The sequence below is a fragment of the Lampris incognitus genome, chromosome 17, assembly GCF_029633865.1.
Source record: "Lampris incognitus isolate fLamInc1 chromosome 17, fLamInc1.hap2, whole genome shotgun sequence".
Lineage (NCBI taxonomy): Eukaryota > Metazoa > Chordata > Actinopteri > Lampriformes > Lampridae > Lampris > Lampris incognitus.
The window spans coordinates 31,611,873-31,629,603 of NC_079227.1; the positions used below are offsets into that span (position 1 = coordinate 31,611,873).

The 17,731-nt window shown below is 45.6% G+C and overlaps 1 long non-coding RNA gene across 1 annotated transcript in view; it reads left to right on the plus strand.

Annotated features, from left to right (window-relative positions):
- LOC130128081 (uncharacterized) overlaps positions 1-8,141 on the plus strand; it is an 8,188-nt gene extending 47 nt beyond the window's left edge. Inside the window, exons 1-3 of the long non-coding RNA XR_008811868.1 lie at positions 1-86; positions 227-457; positions 8,100-8,141. The exon at positions 1-86 is cut by the window's left edge and continues 47 nt beyond it. This is a non-coding gene — a long non-coding RNA (uncharacterized LOC130128081). The remainder of the gene's footprint in view (positions 87-226; positions 458-8,099) is intronic.
- Positions 8,142-17,731: the final 9,590 nt, after the last annotated feature.

The following is a 17,731-nucleotide window of genomic DNA, read 5'->3' on the forward strand; positions in this document are numbered from 1 at the left end:
GAAAATATACTTGTTCTCGGCTGCTCCTACACACTTGACACTTTCTCAGCTCCAGCAGTTTCTCATCATGTTAATCAGCTCTTCAAGTGAGGAGACATTTTAAATGAACAATGACAGTTTTGTCGATGTTCACAGAAGATGGTCATATTTTGACTGGAGACATAACCTCTGCATCACAACCTCTCTCTCTCTCTCTCTCTCGCTCTCTCTCTCTCTCCACTAATAGGGAACTGTGTGAATTCAGTGCAGAGTGGAGGAAGACCGAAGAGGAAGAGGAAGAGAAGTTCTATTCTGGAAGACATGTTCCTCAGCCATGGCCTCAGCTGACACCGTGGAGCCATGGCCTCAGCTGACACCGTGGAGCCCCCCCCCCCCCCGAAGCCCACCTCCCCGCTCCATCTCAACCCCCTTCAGGAGCGGCCTGGTGAAACTTACAGGAGTCTGTCCGAAAACACAGGTGAGACTCGGCGGTGAGGCAGTGCAACCTCTCAGTCGGTATCCTGACCCACCGACACGGTTTTGTCTTGCAAGGTGGGGCACTGCAGGTCCTACAGCTCACCGCTGAAATGTCGAGATGGCGTCTGGGTAGTGTAGCGGTCTATTGCGTTGTCTACCAACACGGGGATCGCCGGTTCAAATCTCCGGCTTGGTCGGGTGTCCCTACAGACACAATAGGCTGTGCCTGCGGGTAGGAAACCGAATGTGGTCATGTGTTCTGGGTCGCTGCACTAGCGCCTCCTCTGGTCGGTCGGGGCGCCTGTTCAGGGCGGAGGGGGAAAAGCGTGGCCCTCCCACGCGCTACGTCCCCCCTGGCGAAACTCCTCACTGTCAGGTGAAAAGAAGCGGCTGGCGACACCACACGTATCGGAGGAGGCATGTGGTAGTCTGCAGCCCTCCCCGGATCAGCAGAGGGGGTGGAGCGGCGACCGGGACGGCTCGGAAGAGTGGGGTAGGTGGTCAAGTACAAAAAGCGGGGAAAATTTTTCCAAAAAAAAAAATTATATTAAAGCTAAAATATCCAAATCAATTGCAATACTGAACAAAGCCAAAGATCTACTAAATCTATATATATATATATATATATACGCACATACGTATACACACAAAGCTAAAATATCCAAATCAATTGCAATACTGAACAAAGCCAAAGATCTACTAAATCTATATATATATATATCTATATATACGCACATACGTATACACACACACACACACACACACTGTAGTGCTCCTTTATTCTGCCATACATGACCTACTGTGTGAAGTGTGGGGGACACACATAAACAAACAGATCCAATCTTCAACCTCCAATAAAGAGCTATACGAATGCAGTTTTTTGTTTTTGTTGTGTTTGTTTTTTTTTTGGCTTGGTCTGAAAGGGTTGCTTTGTTTGAGTCGAAGATATCACAGACACACACCGATGGCTGTAGATTGAACTTTCATTTTCTATTATCAATACGTGAACAGTATAAGGGGGTAGGACTAGGAAAGTTCTCAACTTCTTACCCCTTTTGAACATGATCGCTATTATCCGAGTTGCCTATTTGTCCCTTATATGTTGTCGAAGATTTTGTTTGTTTGTTTTTCTTGCTTAGACGTTTTCTTTAACATGTTCGATAAAAATGATTGTTTGGCTATATCCTAAAATATATACTATATCTATTATATATTATGTAATTGTATATTATATTATATACTTATGGGGGGGCATGGTGGTTCAGTGGTTAGTGCGGTCGCCTCACAGCAAGAAGGTCCTGGGTTCGAGCCCCGAGGTAGTCCAGCCTTGGGGTCGTCCCGGGTCGTCCTCTGTGTGGAGTTTGCATGTTCTCCCCGTGTCTGTGTGGGTTTCCTCCGGGTGCTCCGGTTTCCTGCCACAGTCCAGAGACATGCAGGTCAGGTGAATCGGCCGTACTAAATTGTCCCTAGGTGTGAATGTGTGTGTGTGTGTGTGTGTGTGTGTGTGTGTGTTGGCCCTGTGATGGCCTGCCGCCCAATGACTGCTGGGAAAGGCTCCAGCATCCCTGCGACATCGAGAGCAGGATAAGCGGTTTGGATAATGGATGGGTGGATTATATACTTAGAACAATAACTAATAACCAGTATACAGCAGTTGCATGTGTATTTACAACCGTGCATTTGTATTGCACATCTGGTTTAAAAATAGGTAGTGCCCACTGCAGATATGTAAATGAGACATCTTGACCAGAGGGGGCTATTTACAAAGTGTCATGTTTACATACTAAGTGTCCATCATTGAACTATGCCGTGAAGTGCTCATGAGAGAGATGGCCTGTGGGGGGAAAAGCTGTTCCTATGTCTGGTGGTTTTGGTAAACACTGTTTTGTAGTACTTGTCAGAGGGGAAGGAGTTCAAACAGACCATTTCCTGGGTGTGGGGGTCTTTGCTGATTCTTCCTGCCCGTTTCCCGTCTGTAGAAGAGGTATACAAGTCCTGCAGGGAAGCACCAATGATTTTTTTCAGCTGTCCTTACTGTTCACTGCAGTCTGTTCCTATCCTGTTTTGTTGCTGCTCTGAACAAAACCATGATGGATGTGCACAGGACCGATTCAACGACTGTGGTGTAGAACTGGCTCAACAGCTCGTGTGGCAGACCAAATTTCCTAAACTGCCGCAAAAAGAACATCCTCTGCTGGGCCTTTCTGAGGATGGAGTTGATGTTGGGTCTCCCACTTCAGGTTTTTGGAAATGGTAGTTCATCAGAAACTTGAACTGTCTCCATGGTTGACATAGGGATGTTGGATATTGTGAGAGGGAGCAGCGCTGAGTGGTGTCTCCTAAAGGCCACTGTCATCTCCACAGTCTTGAGAATGTTCAGCTCCAAGTTGTTCTGACGACACCAGAGCACCAGCTGCACAACTTCCCACCGATATGCAGACTCGTCACATTCCTGGACTCCGATGACTGTACTGTTGTCTGCAAACTTCAGGAGTTTAACAGCTGGGTCCTTGGAGATGCAATCATTGGTGTAGAGGGAGGAGAGCAATGGGGAGAGGACATGTCCCTGGGGAGCACCAGTGCTGACTGTCCGTATACCACAAGTGACTTCCCCCAGCCTCACCTGCTGTTTCCTGCCTGTCAGACAGCTGGTGATCCACTGACAGATGGCGGGGTATACAGTGAGCTGGCAGAGTTTGGAGGAGAGAATTTCTGGAATTATGGTGTTGAACGCCGAGCTGAAGCCCACAAACAGGATCCTTGCATATGTCACTGGGCAGTCAAGGTTTTGCAGGATGTAGTGCAGTCAAGTCAAGTCAATTTTATTTGTATAGCCCAGGAGTCCATGTGTAGGCAGGTTTTCATTCCAGCCGGACTCCACACCAGGTGATTTCACTGATTAGCAACCCTTCAACCAAAGAGGAAGACTGTATCAGTGAAACCACCTGGTGTCGGGTTGGAATGAAAACCTGTATACACATGGCTCTCCATGGCACATGGTTAGCCACCGATGGTATAGCCCAATATCACAAATTTGCCTCAAGGGGCTTTACAACAACACAGCATCCTGTCCTTAGACCCTCGCATTGGATATGGAACAACTCCTTTAAAAAAAAAACCTTTAACAGGGAGAAAAATAGGAAGAAACCTCAGGGACAGCAACAGAGGAGTCTAACAATCCTATGTTGACTGCGTCATCCACTGACCTGTTTGCCCGGTAGGCAAACTGCAAGAGGCCCAGCAGGTGTCCTGTGAGGTTCTTCAGGTGGGCCAACACCAATCATTCAAAGGACTTCATGACCACAGATATCAGAGCCGGAGCGACAGGCCTGTAGTTATTCAGTCCTGTGATGCAGGGTTTCTTGGGGACCGGGATGATGGTGGAGCGTTTGAAGCAGGAGGGGGACTTCACACAGCTCCCGGGATCTGTTGAAGATCTGCGTGAAGATCGGATGTGTGTTAAAGCCAGCGGTGACGTTTTACAAAGGCTTTTAAATTCGTATGTGCTTGATGACTTCTCAGCGGTGAGACGCTAAACTGCTGAGCCTGTCTGCAACGTTTTGTCTTTGTTGAATTTAAACTACACTCCCATGGTAATTAAGGCTCAGACAGGCACACAGGCAAAATAAACCCAACAATCAAAACAAATCAGCCGATGCAAAGAAATGGAAAAAAAACAGTGTACAAAAAATTATGACTTCAAAAGTTTTGATTTTTTTTTTTAAAGGAAATGGAAAAAAGGAAGCACATGTTGCACAGCTATACCTGCGTTCAGTTTTAACTTGAAAGCACTCACATGCACACTCCAATACACATGCACACAAGCACATCTGTTCAGTGGGTCTAGATGAGTCATGCTTTGCGCTCCATATTTTATTTTATATTTGGACTCATTTCCGGGCTTGAACTAAATGTTAAAAACAGAAAAGACAAGTGCAGAGACAGCTGAAACAAAGGGACATGGGATGGGTGGGCAGGAGTCTGTCAATGCTTGGTTGCTCACACAACTGCTGAGATGACAAAAAAGGCAACACTACCCCTATAAAGAGCAACACACGATGTCTGTCCACCTCCATTCTGAGCAAGGGAGAAACTGCTTCATGTGTCTTGAGCAATAGCAGCACACAAAAGAAAGGGGCCCACGCAAATGAGACATATGGTTTGATGATAATAAATGATGTCATTTGTATCAAAAGCCATAGGCATATTTCCTTGTGGACAACAAATCAAGTATTTACATTATCGACCATGACTCTGGAAATTCAGCCCTGAGACTACAGTGTGAGAACAGTATGCTGGTAGTCCCTCACTCAGATGTGGGCCTTGTAGTCAGAGAGAAATAAAAAGGACTGTGCCGACTGCATCACATGTGGGAATTTTAACATAGGACAGCACTGGAATATCAAAATAAATTATGGCACTTGTCTTCACCACTGTCTATCACAGAATATGAAACAAATCAGGATCTGAAGGGAGTAGCCTGACGACAGCGGTGCCGTGCCATGCCATGCCATTGTTCCAACAACCCATTATTCCGACACCCCAATAAGTCTGAAAAATATCACATTGGAATGAAAGCCCAGTTGTCCGATAGCCCGTTATCCCGAAAACAAACACCCACTGCTTTGAAGGCCATTTTGGTACGAAAATACACACTCTCTCTGGAGTTGTTAGCACAGTGACTGCCGGTGTTGTATCGAACTCTGGTTCCCCGTCAAGATCTGTTTCCTTCTGGCCCGAGTTCGACACAACACTGGAACGCTCGATTAACCTTAACCTATCCTTAACCTAACCTCAGCCTAACCCTAACTTAACGCTTATTTTAGCCTAACCTCAACCTAACTTAATGCTTATCTTAACCTTACCTTAATCTAACCTCAACCTAACCATGACCTTAACCTAACGGTTATCTTAACTTAACCTCAACCTAACCATAACCTTAACCTAATGTTTACCTTAACCTAACCGTAACTGATAGCGAACCTGTTTCCATAGGGGGGAAACATATGTTGACGGGGAAGCAGAGTTCAATACAACACTGGCAAGTTGCAACGAATCATTGATCTGAACTGGCCAGAGATAAATACAAGAAAGTTGAAATTTCTGGTGACGTAGAGATGACAGTCTCACAAATGCTTTTAATGTTACCTCCTATTCACGCGAATTAGTAGTAAATGGTATCCTCATGTTTGCATGTCAAAATACACTAAGATATTAATGGCAAAAAAACTGCAGGGCGAGTGTATTTTTGGAACAACGGGCCTTCGGAGCAGTGGGCGTTTGTTTTCGGGCTGTCAAACAAATAGGCTTTTGGTCCAATGGGACATTTTTCAGACTATCGGGGTTTTGGAATAATAGGCCATCAGAACAATGGGCAGTCCCCTTGCAGGATGATCTATAACCACAGCCGTGCTATGAACGCAGGTCTGCCCCTGAAATAAATGTGACTGGTACATTTATTTCAAGACAGGGCTTGGAGGTTAATTGCCAATATTCTAACAGCTTAGCATTTGTCTTTCCCCCTTCATAATTTAGTTTGCAAACTAGCAATGTGGCAGTAGCTACCTTGCCAACATAGAGCAGGCTGCTAGCTAGCTAAAACAGGTTCCCTACAAGATGTATTCTCTCCAAAGTACAAGACCTTAAATGTAGGCAATCAGACACTTATAGAGAACATTATTTATGGAAATAATGAAAAATGATAACATCTTAAAATCTAGCTTGAATCTAAATTTATCCATGAGCTTCTTCTTCATACAATTGTAAGTAAATCTCTAAGCCCTGCCTTATTTCAAAATCACACATCACATTCAATCATCCTCGAAGGCTAGATGATCAAGGTTAACACACATTCATCCAGTCCACTTCCTACTTTAGACATCCCCCCTCTTACTGCAGATACATTGCCAGAACGAACTCCTTCCATCATTTACACTTTTGGACACATATGGCAATATGACTCAGATGTGAATGCTGTGGGATTTGTTTTATGTTGTTCTGCACCCCTTTCTTATGTACTTTAACTATGGAGGGCTTCTGTTCTACCTACTGTCTTCTGTGTAGCGTTTAGTGGCTGTGGAAATGAATTTCTACTCCCATCTATCTATCTATCTATCTATCTATCTATCCATCTATAAATAGAATGTTGTACCCTTTGGGATAAGGAATCTCCAACATCTACTTCCCTTTTGCTTTGATTCAGTAGTCATTATTTCTCCTTCCCTACACATAATTAGATGGCTATTTCTCAGAATCAGCATGGTCACACGCTTTTAAGATGAAACAAAATTTGTCTTCTTTTTATCTCATACTGTGCAATGATTGTATGAGTTCTATAAAAGACCACAGGCAGGAATACAATATGTAAGTGTGTGCGTGTGGGGGCAGTGGGGGTGGGTGGGTAGGGGTTGCATGTATATGTGCGTGTATGCACATTGACAAAGGTTTGGCATTAAAGCATTTTTTCCAAACCATTTCTCTGATCTGAAGGTCTTGACAATTAAATTGAGGCCGTCATGAGAACACATTACTCTGTCATATCAAAGATTGTCATGTGAGCATCTTTTATGACTTCTAGGTTGACTTACAGATTGCAACTGCTGTACTTCCATGTGATTTACAAGTAAAACGACAACACGGCAAAATAACGTTATAAAACAACACTTAGATGGGTTCATGGATGCACATAAACTGAATGGCAGCTGCATTTTGATACACTACGGCAGTACTTTAAACTGAGGGATTTGTAGCAACCAGCGCCCCCTAGCTATGGTACTGAGCACAGATATATGGATAACAACCAGTTCTTATCAATCCTCTCTTTACTAAAAGAAGAACCATCAATTTCAATGTGGACCAGAGTCTCAGAAGTACCAGGTCGCTCGGGAGAAACTGGGTACCGGCAGCAAAGGTGAAACAAGACACAAACTCAGAAGTCACGTCTGAAAGGTTAGAAAAAAGAAAAGAAAAAAGGTTCTAATTTTCTGTTCTCGCTCCTTTTTTTTTAATAACTCAACTCAAGTCAAATACCAATCAGTTTACTTAATGGAACTTGATAACCAACCTTAAAGAATGTTTCCTTACCCAGGAATTATGTTGGTGTTGCTCTTACTGCATTAACCTGTACTTTCACGGAAATAACAGACAATGTGAATATAGAAATTCACAAAGCTTTAATAAAACACTGAATAGATTTAGAAGGCCAATCTAAGAAAACCCATTAATACAAAAGCCAACACCTATCCAATAATGTGCACAATCAACCCAGTTTGACTCAAGCAAATGAGTATATGTACCAATGCAGAGAACAATACCTAACACAATAGGGTGATAAAACAACCCGTATAACTCGTCAAATAAACATATACATTCAAGGACAATTCAATTTATGCTGTATGTGTCAATAAGGCAGTGGATCAGAGAACTCAGCTCAGTGAGCTACTGTGTAAATAAGTCCATTCATGGCCGTCAGTTCAACTCAAACTGTGTTGTATCCATCGACCGTTCAAGTGCAATGTAACAGTGTCTTCTCACTTGGTGGAAACTCCTTGTATTCTGATAGGTGGGGCAACTGAACGTGATTGTCCTACCACTGTTAGTTAAACGTGAGTCATTCCAGCATCTCACCCTTTCTTTTGATCCAGCTCATGGGGTTGGCTCGCCGCTCCAGGACTAACTGCACTTCTCCCAAACAGAAGCAAGCCAGGCTGAAGAATCCAAAGATCTTGTAGAATCCCACAATCAACGGAAGGCAGCAAAAGACCTGGCCAAGTTGTGCCCGCAAAGCCAGGAAAATAATCACTACATCGCTCAAACGCAAATGAAATTGCCACTCCACCTTCATCATCTTGTCACGTTTTTTTTCCTCATTCAAAATCAACAATGTAATCTCTATGGCAATTCCACACAACATATTGCATAGGCTTAGCTTTAGCTCGAACTAGCAACAGGTGACTTTAATCACACTGGCTCATTTTAACTTTAACCAGCAGCAGGTAACTTTAATCACAGTATATCTTAAGGTTAGCTCACATTAGAATTAGCTTATATAAAGACACATTGCCTTTACCCCACGCTGCATCACAACTGGCGCGCTTCCAACACATTAACAACAGAGATGGCTAACGCTAACTTGGCTAACGCTAGCGTTGTCGGGGCTAACGTCTGGGACTAACGCTAGCGTTGTCTGGGGCTAACGCTAACGTCGGCTAACGCTAGCGTTGTCGGGGCTAACGCTAACGTCGGCTAACGCTAGCGTTGTCTGGGGCTAACGTCGGCTAACGCTAGCGTTGTCCGGGGCTAACGCTAACGTCGGCTAACGCTAGCGTTGTCTGAGGCTAACGTTAGCGTTGTCGGGGCTAACGCCAACGTTGGCTAACGCTAGCGTTGTCTGGGGCTAACGTTAGCGTTGTCGGGGCTAACGCCAACGTTGGCTAACGCTAGCGTTGTCTGGGGCTAACGCTAACGTCGGCTAACGCTAGCGTTGTCGGGGCTAACGCTAACGTCGGCTAACGCTAGCGTTGTCTGGGGCTAACGCTAACGTCGGCTAACGCTAGCGTTGTCTGTGGCTAACGTCGGCTAACGTTTTCGCGTTACTTCACCAAGGTTTACAGTTAATTAGCGCCACATTACCATTATGGCTGAAGCTGCCACACTAGCGTCTCAGTGAAACTCACCAAGCCTTTTCCTTCGGCAAGTAGCAGCAGGATTGTAACTACCACAGCTCGTATTGGGGTCGGTGAATCTGGTTGGGGAGATATTTTCCTTTACAATAAATACCAGAATTCTGGAAAGCTAAGGTAACCCCAGTAAGCACACACATATTTCACTTACACGTGGGTGCTGTGACCGCTGTTCCAATACACGTCCGTCTGCACGGCTGCCCAGGTCGGAGTCCGTCTCCACGGCTACCTAGATCGGAGGAGGACGTACGTGTCTCGTTCTTATCAAGTACGTCGGGGCGGGCTGAACTCTTAGACAGACGTGGGTAACGTCAATAAAGTTACCTATGAAATATTTTCAAAGTCAAGTCCTCCGACCATAGACTCACCTTCCCAAAGCTTTTTTTTAAACATAATTTCTGTTAATGATATCACTGTAAACTACTAATAAGACACGTTAGCCCCTAGCTAACGGGTCTGACCCTTTAGCCGAGCGGTTAGTGACGTCACCTTGTGGCGTAGTAACACCCCGTATCGAATCCCGCACCGGGCAAGAAAATAACCGGTTACATTGGTGGCAGCGGTGGGATCCGGAAGTGTGCAGATCCTCAGAAGTCTCTTCGGAGCGCGGGAATAACCAAGCGCGAGGGCGCGCTTCCGGGAGAGGGTGACGACTGTAAACTACTAATAAGACACGTTAGTCCCTGGTCAACAGATCTGAACCTTTAGTCGAGCGGTTAGCGATGTCGCCTTGTGGTGCAGTACACCCCGTATCGAATCCCGCACCGGGCAAGAAAGTAACCAGTTACATCACTATTGGTTATCTCAGGTTATATTGTTATTTTCCCAATAACCATCTCCATCTTATTATATGACACACAACACTCACTTTATCTTGGTTATATTTTCCTTTTAGGGTTATGGGGTCACTCTATAACATCGCTGTTTACTTTCAATATTATTTTTTATATTACGTCGGCCCTGTGTCGGCCCTGTGATGGCCTGGCGGCCTGTTCAGGGTGTCGCCCCGCCTGCCGCCCAATGACTCCTGGGATAGGCTCCAGCATCCCCGCGACCCTGAGAGCAGGATAAGCGGTTCAGATAATGGATGGTTGGATTAATCACCTATTTTGCATTTACAGGGTTCTAGTAACCGTGGGTTACACACTCCCGTCTCAGAGGTACGTCCCGCCACATCTATCCGGCTGTCTGATCACAACTGAATGATGATTTTTTTGTATTAACTTCGGTGTGAGTAGGACCTTGTAGTGTCTCTGTGAAAGTTACACGTAAACCCTGAAAAAGTGACTGCACAATGGACACAAGGGGATTCCCTAATTGGATGTAGTGCAATCTGTCTGGGGGGCGGGGGGGCGGATCTGCGTCTTCTGGAATGTCTGTGAGGAGCATCTTGTCCATCTTTGTCTTCTGCAACCCTAGTCTTAGGAGCATTGGTCTGTGCCGTCTGAGAGTCTTCATCGCTGTCAGACATGTTCGAGAACACCGGAAGGGTTATCTATGATATTTGATATAGAATATGGCAAATATCATAGATATCTGCCATATTCTTTGGAAGTTTGGGGAGTCTTCCAGTTGAGTGTCGTCATTCTGACACTGTCCCAGACACGTTTCCTCCTTCAGGTTCCGTTTCAAGAGAGGCTTTTCTTTCAGCTTCCGTTTTGGGCAAGGTTTCTCTTTCAGCTTCTGTTTCAGGTAGAGTTTCTCTTTCTGAGCCTTGAGCAACATCAGTTATGGGACTAGCTGGAGCATCAACATTTAAGTCTTGTTCAGGTAAATTCATCTCAGATGAGCCACTATCATTCACAATAGTGCTGTCTCTAAGTTGACTGTCCTTTAACGTGCTAATGCCACTTCTAAGTGAGTTACCAGACTCGATGACTTCAGCTTCAGGATCAGTTGTCCTGGGGAACTCAGCTAGAGGGTCAGTGACTGTTGCTTGAGGGGTTTGTTCAGCTGGATATTGGGATGAGAGGGTCCCAGTAGAGCTGTTTAGTCCTTCACTCTTCGTGATGTGGGTATTCCCATTCAGCTCAGTTTGGAATGGGTGCCAGGCACTTTCTACACGTGTAGAGTTTGCATTTCAATACATAGGAACCTCTTCATCTGGCTCATATTGGTTCACTTCTCCATCTCCATCTTGTGCAGCAGGATTCAAGCAAGTATTCTGACGTGTCCTGTTGCGTGGGACTGGCTCAGGTGATATAGGATGGTCTTCTATTACAGGGAGAAATCCACAGGGCAATAAGAGATCTCTCTGTGTAATGTCCTCAGGGGTCCGTCTCGGTTCTTAGGTTTCACGGTATACACTGGAAGATCACCAGCACGTTTTGTCACCACATGAATCGCAGGCTCCCACTTATCAGCAAGTCTGTGTTTTCCTCCAAGACGGACACTTCTTACCAACACACGATCACCAACTTCGAGTGCAGACTCTGTGATGCATCGATGGAGGCTTTGTATCTTGCAGCGTTTTTAGCAGCATTGCTGGTTGCCAGTTTGTAGCTCTCCTCCAAATGAGACCTCAAGTTGCGTACATATTCCGAGTGAGATGTTTGGGGTCGCTCAGGGAGTGGGACACCAAATGCCAAGTTGATGGGTAACCGAGGTTGCCTCCCAAACATCAACTCATATGTGCTGAATCCAGTGACTTGTTCTTGGTGCATGCCTACAGATTAATTCAGCAAAATTCAAAATAAAATCCTTCGTAGTGATATCTGTATAGTCATCATGTCCTCTGTAAATAACCCATGGATATCCATCCATCCACCCATTACCCAAACCGCTTATCCTGCTCAGAGTTGCGGGGATGCTGGAGCTCATCCCAGCAGTCATTGGGCGGCAGGTGGGGAGACACCCTGGACAGGCCGCCAGTTCACCACAGGGCTGATTGATATTTCTTTTTTTTTAAAACTGAATCAGAACTTAAAACAACCCTTTGGAAATGTTTTCTGAATCTGTTCAAAAAGGGATACTCCCACCCTCCCTGAGAGGGGCCCCGATTACACTCATTCCAAAACCTGGAAAATCAAATGACAAATGTGAAAATATACGCCCCAGTCTCTTAAATTCAGACTTGAAGATGCTTTTTAAAATCTGGGCAAAGAGGCTGGAACATCTGCTACCAGGAATCATAAAGGAAGATCAAAACGGGTTCATCAGGTATTCCACAACGTTAGAAGGGTCTTGCCCATTCTACATTCCCAAAAGGGGGCGTTAGATATAGCTTTCTTGTCATTAGATGCTACGAAAGCTTTCGATTTCCTTAGGAAGAGAATCACATCTTCTGCATAAAGAGCTATGCGATGTTCAGATCGTCTTGTACTTATACCCACAATCATTGCGTGCTCTCTCACAGCAATCGCAAATGGTGCGATTGCGATTACAAATAAAAGAGGGGACAGAGGGCATCCTTGTTTCCAACCTCTACTAATCCTTATCGTTTTTGATATGATGTTATTAGTAATTACTTCTGCACAAGGGTCATTGTACAAAAGTTTCACCCAGTGACAAAAATTCTCCCCAAAACCAAATCGACCAAGGAGCTCAAACAAATAAGACCATTCCACCCATGGATAATCATGCTAAATTTATGGATCCATCATTTCCAGTCAGAGGGTGTTTCATTATTTGTTGATTTATATCAAATTTACATATACAAAGGAATCGGTCACATTGCCAAGACAGCAAAGGACGTACATATAAATAAATACATATTCCTGATTCCCGATATAAGGAAAGACAGGTTTTGATTTTGATTTGTGATATGCTATGCCCTTCTATGGGTGGGGTTTGGTTATGTTGAAATTATGAACCTACATTTTTTTCATCTTATCCCAACCTAACTTAATATCCACTAACCCCAAAAATGTCTTGTAACATTCATCAGTAGGAAAATGCACTTATCCGAGCAATACCGTGCCCAGATGGGATCTTATTTGCCTGTTTGTAGGCTAGAAACATATTGATCTATAGGGTTGAACGAACAGCTGGGACGCTATTGGCCAGGTAAGCGGCGCACAATACTAAGTGTGTCCTTGTTCCTTTTAGGGAAGTGTTATGGCAACTGCATACAAGCACAAGCACGCAGACATGGACTGCCACTCCTTGGCAACAGAGGGGAGAATGTGAGACACACCAGGAGGAATAAGTGCCTGCCAAAGCCTTGCACTGGGCTGATGAGACACCGTGCAAAGCAACGAACGGTTTGGGCGTAATGAGCAGAGATGAATTAGGTGTGGCTGCTACGTCTCACTGCTGCTGTGTGTAACTGCTCGCAGACGGTAAATGAAAGCCGCAAAGAAGAAATGCAACGTTATGAGCTAAACAGCCATGAACCCGGAAGAAAGAGCAACAACAACAACAACCTCCCCCTTTCGTCCTGTTTTATCTTAATCTTTGCTCATACTTTGCATCGTTGCCATTCATTCCCCCCTCCTCCCTTCTTTCTCCTCTATACGTTCACCTTTGTCCCTGTCTGCTCCTCCTCTCCCATTCCTGTCAGCGTCACTCGTTACCGTGGGAAGAACAATGCTGACATCACACTCATTATGCAATTCCATCAGCTCGGCGAGCGGTGCCATGCTTTTTATAGAAACGGCTCAGAAACAAGCACGGGTCGTTCCAGGCTGCACATCTGCCCCGGGAGGATGGGGACACGGGGGCGCGCCCGGGAGCTGCGGTGTGTGTGTGCGTGCGTGCACGCGCAAGCTCGCGCACTTCGGGTGTTTAGGTCTGTTGCAATTAGCCAAAAAGTTTGTGCGAGAGAGAGAGACACAGAGACACAAGAGAGTACTGCAGCAACCCAAGTTGAGAGGGAATGTGCACTCCCCCCTCCCTCACACGCACGCACGCACACGCACGCACGCACGCGCGCGCGCACACACACACACACACAGAAGAGGGCCCTAATAGAAGTGGCTCTACACTAGCATGCACCAAGGTGAAGGTGAAACTCGGGACTGCGATGCATTGAAACATATATTCCAGATAAGGAGGAGCTGTGCACTCAAGGGAACCCTTTTTTTTGGGGGGGGGGGGGGGTCTGCCGTTACATTACCGAGATTCAGATGCTAGGTCACTTTGCAAACACCGCTGCACGCAATGTTCAGTTTCAAGTCCGGTGGGGACAGAGCACAGTGTGCAGAGATAATAGCGGGGCAAAATTAACATCGCTTATAAAATAAAAGAAGGGTGGGGTATGGCCATGCATACAGCACAGCGTTGACGTCTCTGCCGTGGAGAAAGTGTTGGTAACTCCTTTGTCTCTGCTGTATAGCCCCTGGAGTTTTCATGGCGAGAACACTATCTCTCCTCCGCTCTGCTGTACACACACACAGAATAAAAAACAGAGAAAGAAGACTGGAGCTGAATCCCAATTCCTGCAGTGCCTGTTCCCTTATGTAGTGAATTACTGGCCCTCAGTGTTAAAGATACAAAAATAAACCCAACTTAATTTCTCTCCTCTTCCTCTCATTCTGTTCTTCCCCGATACAGTGTCTGTCACGAGCAATTAGTTTCTCCCTCTCTTGCCCTAACTCTCTAACTCTTTCTTCATTTTGGCCTCAGATATATTTGGTACATTCTTTCTGCCACTGACAGTTCAGAGTAATGATGTGGACCTAGGGCGCGAGTGACAGAGACAAACAGAAACGCCCAGTCTTCCAGCAAAAGCCAACCTCTATCTTAAAGTTAAGTAGACAACTTTTGAACCCCCCCCCCCCCCAGCGTTTCTAGGTGGTTTGTGCCACTGTCGTAAAGACAAGCCGCTGTTGCAAGACAATCGATTTTGGTTTTCCTCAGAGCCTAGCAACTCCCAACAACACAGGTGCATTTGTTTGCACATTTCTGTGAAGAAGCACGTTCGCCGAAGAGCTAAAGGGAAATTGTCATGATTTTATAGTGAATTTGGGAACTACTGGCAACTGTGACGACGTGCATTACCTGGATTCCTTGTAGCTCCTGGTTCGATTTCTGGCTGTTAGCGTTAGCTAGAGGTAGTATTAGCAACAAGGCTAACCGCTAGCAGCCTGGGTACTGTACAAAGCAGGAAACAACCGCAAGAATCCCAATTTGAGCTAGAAACCCTGATCTCAGTGCTATGACAAAGGCAGAGTAAAACATCCAGTAGTATTAATAAGTAGGGAGGTTGGGTTACTTACTGATTAAGTGGGAATAATGCTAACTTGAAAGTCAGTTTGGAACCATCTCAAGTCCAGAAGCTCTCTCCATCGAGTGAATGCCCGTCTGAGGTTCACTCTTGTTTTATATCATCTTCTATCACTCTCCTTCTTTGCCTTCTTTGCCTCCTCCGTCAATTGGGTTCTTTTTCTTTTGCTGGGTAGTTTCCATGGTTACTTCGGTTGTTCCACTGTCCGCCATTGCCTAGCCCGCTACTGGGTGGTTGACGCACTTCCTGTCCATAAATCGATTTGCTGGGGAAAATCATGCCCGGTGGCACACAGAATTGCTTAGTGAAAGTGGGGCTTATAGAGAACCAATCTAAACACTGATGGTGTCATTATTCTATAGCCATTACACGGTGCAATCATCATCATTGGCGGTCACTCGGGGTCGAGTATGACTGTCCTTTTAGAATACCTGAGCGTGACAGCTTTTTACGTGGAGTGGCTGATCATGTGCCTGCAGCCACCACATGGTCCTTGGCAGAGGGTGGCCAGAGTCCAATGGCATGGAGAACCAAGACGATTGGGGACCACCCTCTGTTGCAGCCTTCATCCACCTTACTCTGGCATTGTAACCTGGAGACATCTTCTGCCAGTTCTGCTGTGCAGAATCATCAGAATCAGAATACTTTATTCATCCCCGAAGGGGAATTGGTTGAGGTCTTTGTTGGATCGTGCTTCATCTGGTACCTCCCCCTTGACCTCTGTCAGCCTTGGGGGACCCTACCAGGAGCAAAGCTCTGGACGGCATAGCTCTTGGGATCATGCATGCAAGCTTCTCCACCATGACAAGGTGGCGATCCAGGAGAAGGCTTTATAATCAACATTTCACTTTATAATGATAAGTTAAAGCAAAACAGTCGTCTACCTCTTCTTTAATAACATCTCCCCTATATAGTCACGCTGGTCTAAATCAATGTGACGGACAGCAAACAGTCATGCATGTTCCCAGAGACAGTATTCTCACAGTCCTTGGGGTAAAGTGACTCTATAGCGGAGAATGGTCTATTTTGCAGTCTGCGCTAATGAAAGCTATAATTATCATGCAGAAAAATCAATACCCTCAATTCCTGAGTCCATGTGTGTGTGTGTGTGTGTGTGGGCTGGGGGGGGGTGCTTGTTTGAGGTAAGACTGGAATGAGCCATGGGACTCTGAGTTGCACAACCTGAAAATAAGATTTATGGAAAGACTGTATTCATTGGTGATTGGATCTAATTGTCTGCTAGCCGTGCAGGAATCCCATTTCACCAAACGAGCCACTGATGAAATTGAAATTCATTTACTGTCTCGCAACCACAGAGACTTCCTTAACTGCTTAGTAGAAATATTCACGTTTTTTAAGTGATTTTAGAGAAGCAGAAATAATCCTTAAAACAACAGGGCAGCCCAAGATCAGGGCAGAGAAGATACACCCAGGGATGGCCTCTGATGCCAGCCAAGTTCAGGTCATGCCGGGGCTGTTTTTTTCCACCACGCTTTCCTCTCCCCCACATGCAAAAAAGTCATTTCTGTGTGTGTGTGAGTGTGTGTTTGTGGCATGCATGTGTGCATGCCTTCCTGTGTTAGTTTAGTTTCTGCAGGTTAAAGGGTAACGAAACCAATTTCAGTTTTGCTAGTCTATCTTGGATGTGTGGATTTTTTGCATGCGTGTGAGCGCTTGAGTGCCCCCTATCAGTGCAAAAAGCATGTGGGATAAATGACCTTTACATTGATTTTGTGTCGACAGAGAGCCCGTGGAGAAGATGAAGAGGTTGTCCTGTCAGCTGTAAGAAGACAGTACACTGTGCACGGGCTGGATGTCGTTGCATTTGACTTTTGTGTTAGGTCGAACCCCGCGTTAGCCCCACACTCTGGGACTGTGGAAAACTGATTGATGTGTAGGGAAATTCCCATTTGAAGTTTGTATCTGACAGCATCCGGGTAGCGTAGCAGTCTATTCCGTTGCCTACCAACACGGGGATTGGTAGTTCGAATCCTCGTGTTACCTCCGGCCCCAGATAGCAAAATTGCTGTAGCCAGGACCCGTCCCACACCCGACACTTTCATCCGGCCCACATACCGCGTGGAATGATGGCACTTGCTCCTGTTTGCCAGATGTGGGCCAGAACCAAACCATAGCAATGCTGCATGTGCCACATGTGGGCCAAAGGTGGCCCATATTTGTTTAGTGATATTTGGGCCATATTCACCATTTACCACACGGGCCACTTCAGGGTCACATCCAGATCACATGTTGCCGAGAGCACCGCATCTTTGCCAGAAAAGGCCCACATTTGATTTGGCATATTTGGGCCATATTTGGGATTATACATGTGGGCCACTTCAGGCTCACATCCATTTTGTCAGGGCCAGAAGAAGGCCATCAGTGCCGCATCATTGCCTGAAGTGGCCCACATCCGGATGCTGTCTGG